We start from the raw sequence: 8,169 nt of genomic DNA, 5'->3' as shown, positions 1-8,169 counted from the left end.
GACATGTAGCTGACGGTTCCGGCTGCCTTAAGCGCATTGACTTATTCCAACCATTGCATACCTCCCAACATGACCCTCTCCAGGAGGGACAGAATGCTCTATTCCTGGACTTTCCATTTTAATCCATGATTGCCATCATCTGTGGTGAAACGCTTTTCTTATCAATTAACCTGTTTCAAACAGGTGATGGCAATCATTCATTATGTAGTACAGGGTTGCTGACTTTCACAGTCTCCTCTCCGGGAGAAGCCCGGAGAGGAGACTGTCAGCATCACTTCTGGGGGCGGGGCCTGATGGAGACATCATCAGGCCCTGCCCCCAGTAATGCAAATCCCGCAATATGCGGGTCTCGGGTGAGGGGGCGGAGCTAAATATGCACGATTAGCATATTTAGCCTCGTCCCTTCTGCCGAAAAGCCGTGAATCATGGCAATTTTCAGCTTCTTCAACCAGGTATGTTAGGGGCGGAAGGGGGTCTGCCGGAATCCGGGAGGGTGGCCCACCTTTTCGGGGGGCCGGGAGGGGGACCCGATTTTCGGGATCCTCCCGACCATTCCCGGAGGGTTGTCAACCCTGATGTAGTAAGTCCAAAAGCATAGCATTGTGTCCCTCCTGGAATGGGTCATGTTGGGAGGTATGCCATTGTACATATGATGGTGAAAGCTCAGGGCCGGATTAACAACGGGATTAATAGGGCTGCAGCTCCAGGACTCCCACTGAAAATGGGCCCCACAGGAGACTGACAGCTTTGAGAGGAAAACATTTGCTTTCCTGTCACAGACTGCCAGCGTCTGTCCCTCTCTCATGCCTCCGGCTCCAGCACGCTCATCTGAACTGAAATCAGTGTCAGATCCGTGTAGGCAATGTGGTGGTCGCCCCTCCCTTCAGCTCTCTCCTTCTCCGGGGTCCTCAGCCTGTCACTCAGCCGTAAGCTCCGCCCCCCCAGACTACACCACAGTGCACCACAGGAGCTGCTACTGCAAGAAGCCTGGTACTGCAAATTGTTCTATAACGGCTACTTTATTAGTGTGTATACACTGTACTATATATGTGTGTGTTTATCTTATATTGTGGTGTGTGTATACACTGTACTATGTGTGTGTGTGTATCTTATATTGTGGTGTGTGTATATATGTGGTGATGTGTGTGTATACACTACTGTGTGTGTATCTTATATTGTGGTGTGTGTGTGTATATGTGGTGATATGTGTACGTATACACTGTACTTTATAGGCGTGTGTGTCTTATTGTGGTGTGCGTACTATGTTTGTGTATATGTGGCAGTGGTGGGTGTGTATGTGGAGGTTGTGAGTGTTTGTGCACTGTATGTGTATGTGGTATTAGGTGTGTACTATAAATGTTTGTAGTGTGCACTGCTATATGTGATGGTATGTGTGTGCACTGTCTATGATTGTAGTGTGTGTGTGTGTGTGTGTATATATGTATATATATATATATGTGTGTGCTGTGTGTAAATGTGATGGTATGTGTGCGTATGGCCTATGTATGTGTTGTGTACTGTGTGTGTGTGTACTGTCTATGTTTGTTGTATGTGTGTGTATGGCCTATGTTTGTAGTGTGTACTGTGTGTGTGTATGTGGTGGTATGTGTGCGTATGGCCTATGTTTGTGTTGTGTACTGTGTGTGTGTGTACTGTCTATGTTTGTTGTATGTGTGTGTGTATGGCCTATGTTTGTAGTGTGTACTGTGTGTGTATGTGGTGGTATGTGTGTGTATGGCCTATGTTTGTGTTGTGTACTGTGTGTGTATATATGTGGTGGTATGTGTCTGTGTAGTGTCTATGTTTGTAGTGTGTACTGTGTGTGTATGTGGTGGTATGTGTGTGTATGGCCTATGTTTGTGTTGTGTACTGTGTGTGTGTGTATATATGTGGTGGTTAGGGTGGCCAATCCCGGGATCGGCGGGATTTGGCATGCGCAGTTTAATGCCGGGCAGCGTCTGAGCACTCAGACGCTGCCCGGCTTCTCCCGCAGTGCGCAGCGTGACGAGGTCACGCTGCGCAGGGCACAGCCGCACATCCACCGAATCGGCCGCCCGTGCAGCGCTCACGGCCGGCCACCCAGCGCTCACAGCCGGCCACCCGCCCGCCCACCCAGCGCTCACGGCCGGCCAGCCGCCCGCCCACCCAGCGCTCACGGCCACCCGCCCACCCAGCGCTCACGGCCACCCAGCGCTCACAGCCACCCAGCGCTCCCTGCCACCCACCCACCCAGCGCTCCCTGCCACCCACCCACCCACCCAGCGCTCCCTGCCACCCAGCGCTCCCTGCCACCCACCCACCCAGCGCTCCCTGCCACCCAGCCACCCAGCGCTCCCTGCCACCCGCCCAGCCACCCAGCGCTCCCTGCCACCCAGCCACCCAGCGCTCCCTGCCACCCACCCACCCAGCGCTCAGACGTAACAGCGCAGAGGAATTTTTACTCAAGACAACACAAAGGTGTTACAGTGCTACAGTTCGTTTTTACCCTGCCACCCGCCTGCCCACCCACCCAGCGCTCCCTGCCACCCGCCCACCCACCCAGCGCTCCCTGCCACCCGCCTCCCCCACCCAGCGCTCCCTGCCACCAAGACCTCCCACCCAGCGCTCCCTGCCACCCACCCACCCAGCGCTCCCTGCCACCCACCCACCAACCCAGCGCTCCCTGCCACCCACCTACCCACCCACCCAGCGCTCAGACGTAACAGCACAGAGGAATTTGTACTCAAGACAACACTAAGGTGTTACAGTGCTACAGTTCGTTTCATGCAATGATTTTCTGTAATTAAAGGCAAAAACCCAGCGCTCCCTGCCAACCGCCCACCCACCCAGCGCTCCCTGCCACCCGCCCACCCAGCGCTCCCTGCCAACCGCCCACCCACCCAGCGCTCCCTGCCACCCAGCACTCCCTGCCACCCGCCCACCCACCCAGCGCTCCCTGCCACCCAGCGCTCCCTGCCACCCGCCCACCCAGCGCTCAGACGTAACAGCGCAGAGGAATTTTTACTCAAGACAACACAAAGGTGTTACAGTGCTACAGTTCGTTTTTACCCTGCCACCCTCCCGCCCACCCACCCAGCGCTCCCTGCCACCCAGCCACCCAGCGCTCCCTGCCACCCACCCACCCAGCGCTCAGACGTAACAGCGCAGAGGAATTTTTACTCAAGACAACACAAAGGTGTTACAGTGCTACAGTCCGTTTTTACCCTGCCACCCACCCGCCCACCCACCCAGCGCTCCCTGCCACCCGCCCGCCCACCCAGCGCTCCCTGCCACCCGCCTCCCCCACCCAGCGCTCCCTGCCACCAAGACCTCCCACCCAGCGCTCCCTGCCACCCGCCCACCCACCCAGCGCTCCCTGCCACCCACCCACCCACCCAGCGCTCCCTGCCACCCACCTACCCACCCACCCACCCAGCGCTCAGACGTAACAGCACAGAGGAATTTTTACTCAAGACAACACTAAGGTGTTACAGTGCTACAGTTCGTTTCATGCAATGATTTTCTGTAATTAAAGGCAAAAACCCAGCGCTCCCTGCCAACCGCCCACCCACCCAGCGCTCCCTGCCACCCGCCCGCCCACCCAGCGCTCCCTGCCATAGCGCTCCCTGCCACCCGCCCACCCACCCAGCGCTCCCTGCCAACCGCCCACCCACCCAGCGCTCCCTGCCACCCGCCCACCCACCCAGCGCTCCCTGCCACCCGCTCACCCACCCAGCGCTCCCTGCCACCCGCCCACCCAGCGCTCCCTGCCACCCGCCCACCCAGCACTCCCTGCCAAGGGCGCTCCCTGCCACCCACCCACCCAGCACTCCCTGCCACCCACCTACCCACCCAGCGCTCAGACGTAACAGCGCAGAGGAATTTTTACTCAAGACAACACAAAGGTGTTACAGTGCTACAGTTCGTTTTTACCCTGCCACCCGCCCACCCACCCAGCGCTCCCTGCCACCCGCCCACCCACCCAGCGCTCCCTGCCACCCGACCCCCCACCCAGCGCTCCCTGCCACCAAGACCTCCCACCCAGCGCTCCCTGCCACCCGCCCACCCACCCAGCGCTTCCTGCCACCCACCCAGCGCTCCCTGCCACCCACCTACCCACCCACCCAGCGCTCAGACGTAACAGCGCAGAGGGATTTTTACTCAAGACAACACAAAGGTGTTACAGTGCTACAGTTCGTTTTTACCCTGCCACCCGCCCGCCCACCCACCCCGAATCCCGGGATTGAAAAAAATGCCCCGGGATTGGCATCCCTAGTGGTGGTATGTGTCTGTGTAGTGTCTATGTTTGTTGTGTGTACTGTGTGTGTGTAAATGTGGTGGCAGAACTGTTGCATCCATTATATCTGGTGCTAGCTCATGTTGCCCATCCATGGGACTATTTGTCTAGGCAGCGCTGTCTCCTCTCAGTGAGCCGTGGCTCCGTCACTATTAGATGGTGCTGGGCTGGGACCACAAGGAGAGGAGCCGGAAGCACACTGAGCGGAGACAGGACCAATGTGGACTCTTGTAGGAAACACCAGTGACTCAGAAGTGTATGTGTCTTTGTGCTGGTGCAGTTATTACGGGTATATGAGGCACTGCTACCATGGCCATTATTATGCTATAACTGGCACGGCTACCCTGTACATTATTGTGGGTAAAGCTGCACTGCTACCATGGGCATTATTACAGGTATAAGTGACACTTATAACGTGGACATTAATACAGAATGTGTATAAGTAGCACTACTACCATGGCATTATTATGGGTATAAGCGGCACTGCTACCACAGACATTATTATGGGTCTGTGGCACTGCTACCACTGCAATTATAATGGAAATGTACACTGCTACTGTGGCCATTATTATTGTGATTAGTTGCACTGCTCATATGGGCATTAATATGTGTGTAAGCACCACTGCTAACATTGGCATTGTGTATAATGGGCACTCTATGTAGCATATTGTGAATATAAGGCAGTCCTGTGTGTTATAATGTGAGTCAGGGACACTACTCTGTGGTGTAATGTGAGTCAGGTAGGGTTACCACCTAGTCCCTTTAATTCCGGACACATATTAATTACACAGGTTCTGTGGCTGGCTGACATCAAGACTCCACTTCACCTGATTTTAAACTGCCACAGAACCTGTGTAATTAACATGTGTCCGGAATTAAAGGGACTAGGTGGTAACCCTAGAGTCAGGGGCACTACTCTGTGGTGTAATGTGAGTCAGGGGCACTACTCTGTGGTGTAATGTGAGTCAGGGGCACTACTCTGTGGTGTAACATGAAATAGGGACACTATGTTTGGTGTAAGTTTCTGATAATAAGATTGTGATGCTGTGTGGCATAATTTGAATTGAGGTTATTATTGTGTGACCATGCCTATTGTTTTTGATACCACCCTGTTTTTGCACTGTGCATCTTAGGCACCTAATGTTCCTGTAGACAGTTTGGGGGTTAGGGCAAAAATGTGAACTTTACATCTGTCCTGGCTCAGCCTTATGGGAGGGGAGTAGGTGGCATGCAAAATGAGTTCCAACACCTCTCCGGGACCACTTTAAGCAGGGGCGTAACTAGTACTGTGAGGGCCCCATTACAAAATTTTGAAAGGCCCTCCCTCCACCACCAGAAAGCAGAGTACAGGACTAGAGGAGAGTACAGGATGACAAGACGGGGGTAGAGGAGGAAAGGGGGTAGAGGAGATGGGGAGCGGAGAGTAAAGGATGAGATGGGGGTAGAGGAGAAGAGAGTTCATGGAGGAGATCAGTGGGGCGACAGAGGAGTAGAGGGAGGGGTAGATTAGGAGAGAGGGGCATAGCTTAAGGGGGTAGAGGACGGGAGGGGTGGCAGAGGAGGAGAGGGGCAGGTATAGAGGAGGTGAGGGGGTAGAGGAGGAGAGAGGGAGGGTAGAAGACCTGAACGGCGGCAGAGGAGGAGATGGGTAGGAGTAGAGGGGGTAGAGGAGGAGAGAGGGAGGGTAGAAGACGTGAGGGGTGGCAGAGTAGATGAGCGGCAGGGGTAGAGAAGGAGAGGGTGAGCAGGGGCTTAAATTATTTGAATCCCCCTTCCCAGCAGTGCAAGTGGTGCTTGTACCTAGTCCAGCAGTGCTGCAGTGGAGTCTCCTTCTGCTCACCGGGCGCCGGAACTCCTGGCCGGGTGTAGAAGCGCTGGGGCTCGATAGCTCATTATAGCGGCGCTGGGGCTCCCTGCTGTAGCGGTGGCGCCGTGCTGGGGCTCTCTGCTCATTCTAGTGGAGCTGGTGCTCCCTGCTCACTGTAGCAGCGCTGGAGCTCCCTGATGTAGCGGTGGGCTGGTGCCGCGCTGGGGCTCTGCTTACAGTCACTGGACCTTGCTAGGGCTTCCTGCTCACTTTGGTAGTGGGGCAGCACTGTAGGACAGGATCTTCAATGCGCCGCTGAAAATGGGCACAGGACAGCAGTGCACTGCCCGCACATTGGTATATACATTTTTTAAAAGGGTGTAGGGGATTGCCTGCGGGCCCCCCCAACCGCCGGGCTCCATAGCAATTGCATCCCCTGCACCCACAGTAGATACGCCATTGACTTTAAGCCTTGTTGGTAGGTGTATGTTTGTGTACTGTATGTGTGTGTGTGTGTGTGTGTGTGTGTGTGTGGTTATATATATGTGGTAGTGTGAAGAGGTTAATGTGTTAGTGGGCACTGGGATGCTGAACTTGATCAATGAATGGGTAATGGGTGCTAGGTGGAGGTAGTTAGTGGGCGAGTGTAGTAATGGGTGCTAGGTGGAGGTAGTTAGTGGGCGTAACCATCTTGTGACACCTGAGCGTCACACCATCAGCACATTTATGCTATATAACCATCTTGTGACACCTGAGCCACACCATCAGCACATTTATGCTATATAACCATCTTGTGACACCTGAGCGTCACACCATCAGCACATTTATGCTATATAACCCATCTTGTGACACCTGAGCGTCACACCATCAGCACATTTATGCTATATAACCATCTTGTGACACCTGAGCGTCACACCAGCAGCACATTTATGCTATATAACCATCTTGTGACACCGGAGCGTCACACCATCGGCACATTTATGTTATATAACCACCTTGTGACACCTGAACGTCACACCACCGGCACATTTATGCTATATAATCCATCTTGTGACACCTGAGCGTCACACCATCGGCACATTTATGCTATATAATCCATGTTATGACACTTGAGCGTCACACCATCAGAACATTTATGCTATATAACCATCTTGTGACACCTGAGCGTCACACTATCAGCACATTTATGCTATATAACCATCTTGTGACACCTGAGCGTCACACCATCGGCACATTTATGCTATATAATCCATCCTGTGACACCTGAGCGTCACACCATCAGCACATTTATGCTATATAATCCATCCTGTGACACCTGAGCGTCACACCATCAGCACATTTATGCTATATAACCATCCTGTGATACCTGAGCGTCACACCATCGGCACATTTATACTATATAACCCATCTTGTGACACCTGAGCGTCACACCATCAGCACATTTATGCTATATAATCCATCTTGTGACACCTGAGCGTCACACCATCAGCACATTTATGCTATATAACCATCTTGTGACACCTGAGCGTCACACCATCAGCACATTTATGCTATATAACCCATCTTGTGACACCTGAGCGTCACACCATCAGCACATTTATGCTATATAACCATCTTGTGACACCTGAACGTCACACCATCAGCACATTTATGCTATATAACCATCTTGTGACACCTGAGCGTCACACCATCAGCACATTTATGCTATATAACCATCTTGTGACACCTGAGCGTCACACCATCAGCACATTTATGCTATATAACCATCTTGTGACACCTGAGCGTCACGCCATCAGCACATTTATGCTATATAACCATCTTGTGACACCTGAGCGTCACGCCATCAGCACATTTATGCTATATAACCATCTTGTGACACCTGAGCGTCACACCATCAGCACATTTATGCTATATAACCCATCTTGTGACACCTGAGCATCACACCATCAGCACATTTATGCTATATAACCATCTTGTGACACCTGAGCGTCACACCAGCAGCACATTTATGCTATATAACCATCTTGTGACACCTGAGCGTCACACCAGCAGCACATTTATGCTATATAACCATCTTGTGACACCT

At 53.1% G+C, this 8,169-nt stretch overlaps 1 protein-coding gene across 5 annotated transcripts in view; it reads left to right on the top strand.

Annotated features, from left to right (window-relative positions):
- The first annotated feature begins 945 nt into the window (after positions 1-945).
- The window catches only part of LOC146025832 (uncharacterized), a 109,120-nt gene continuing 101,896 nt past the window's right edge, over positions 946-8,169 (top strand). For all 5 annotated transcript variants that reach the window (XM_083155924.1, XM_083155926.1, XM_083155921.1 and 2 more), the window contains exon 1: positions 946-990. The gene's annotated coding sequence lies outside the window, so the exon portion shown is untranslated. The remainder of the gene's footprint in view (positions 991-8,169) is intronic.

The sequence above is a fragment of the Crinia signifera genome, chromosome 8, assembly GCF_055691185.1.
Source record: "Crinia signifera chromosome 8, ASM5569118v1, whole genome shotgun sequence".
NCBI classification, from domain to species: Eukaryota; Metazoa; Chordata; class Amphibia; order Anura; family Myobatrachidae; genus Crinia; species Crinia signifera.
This window is presented reverse-complemented; position numbering and strand designations above follow the sequence as displayed.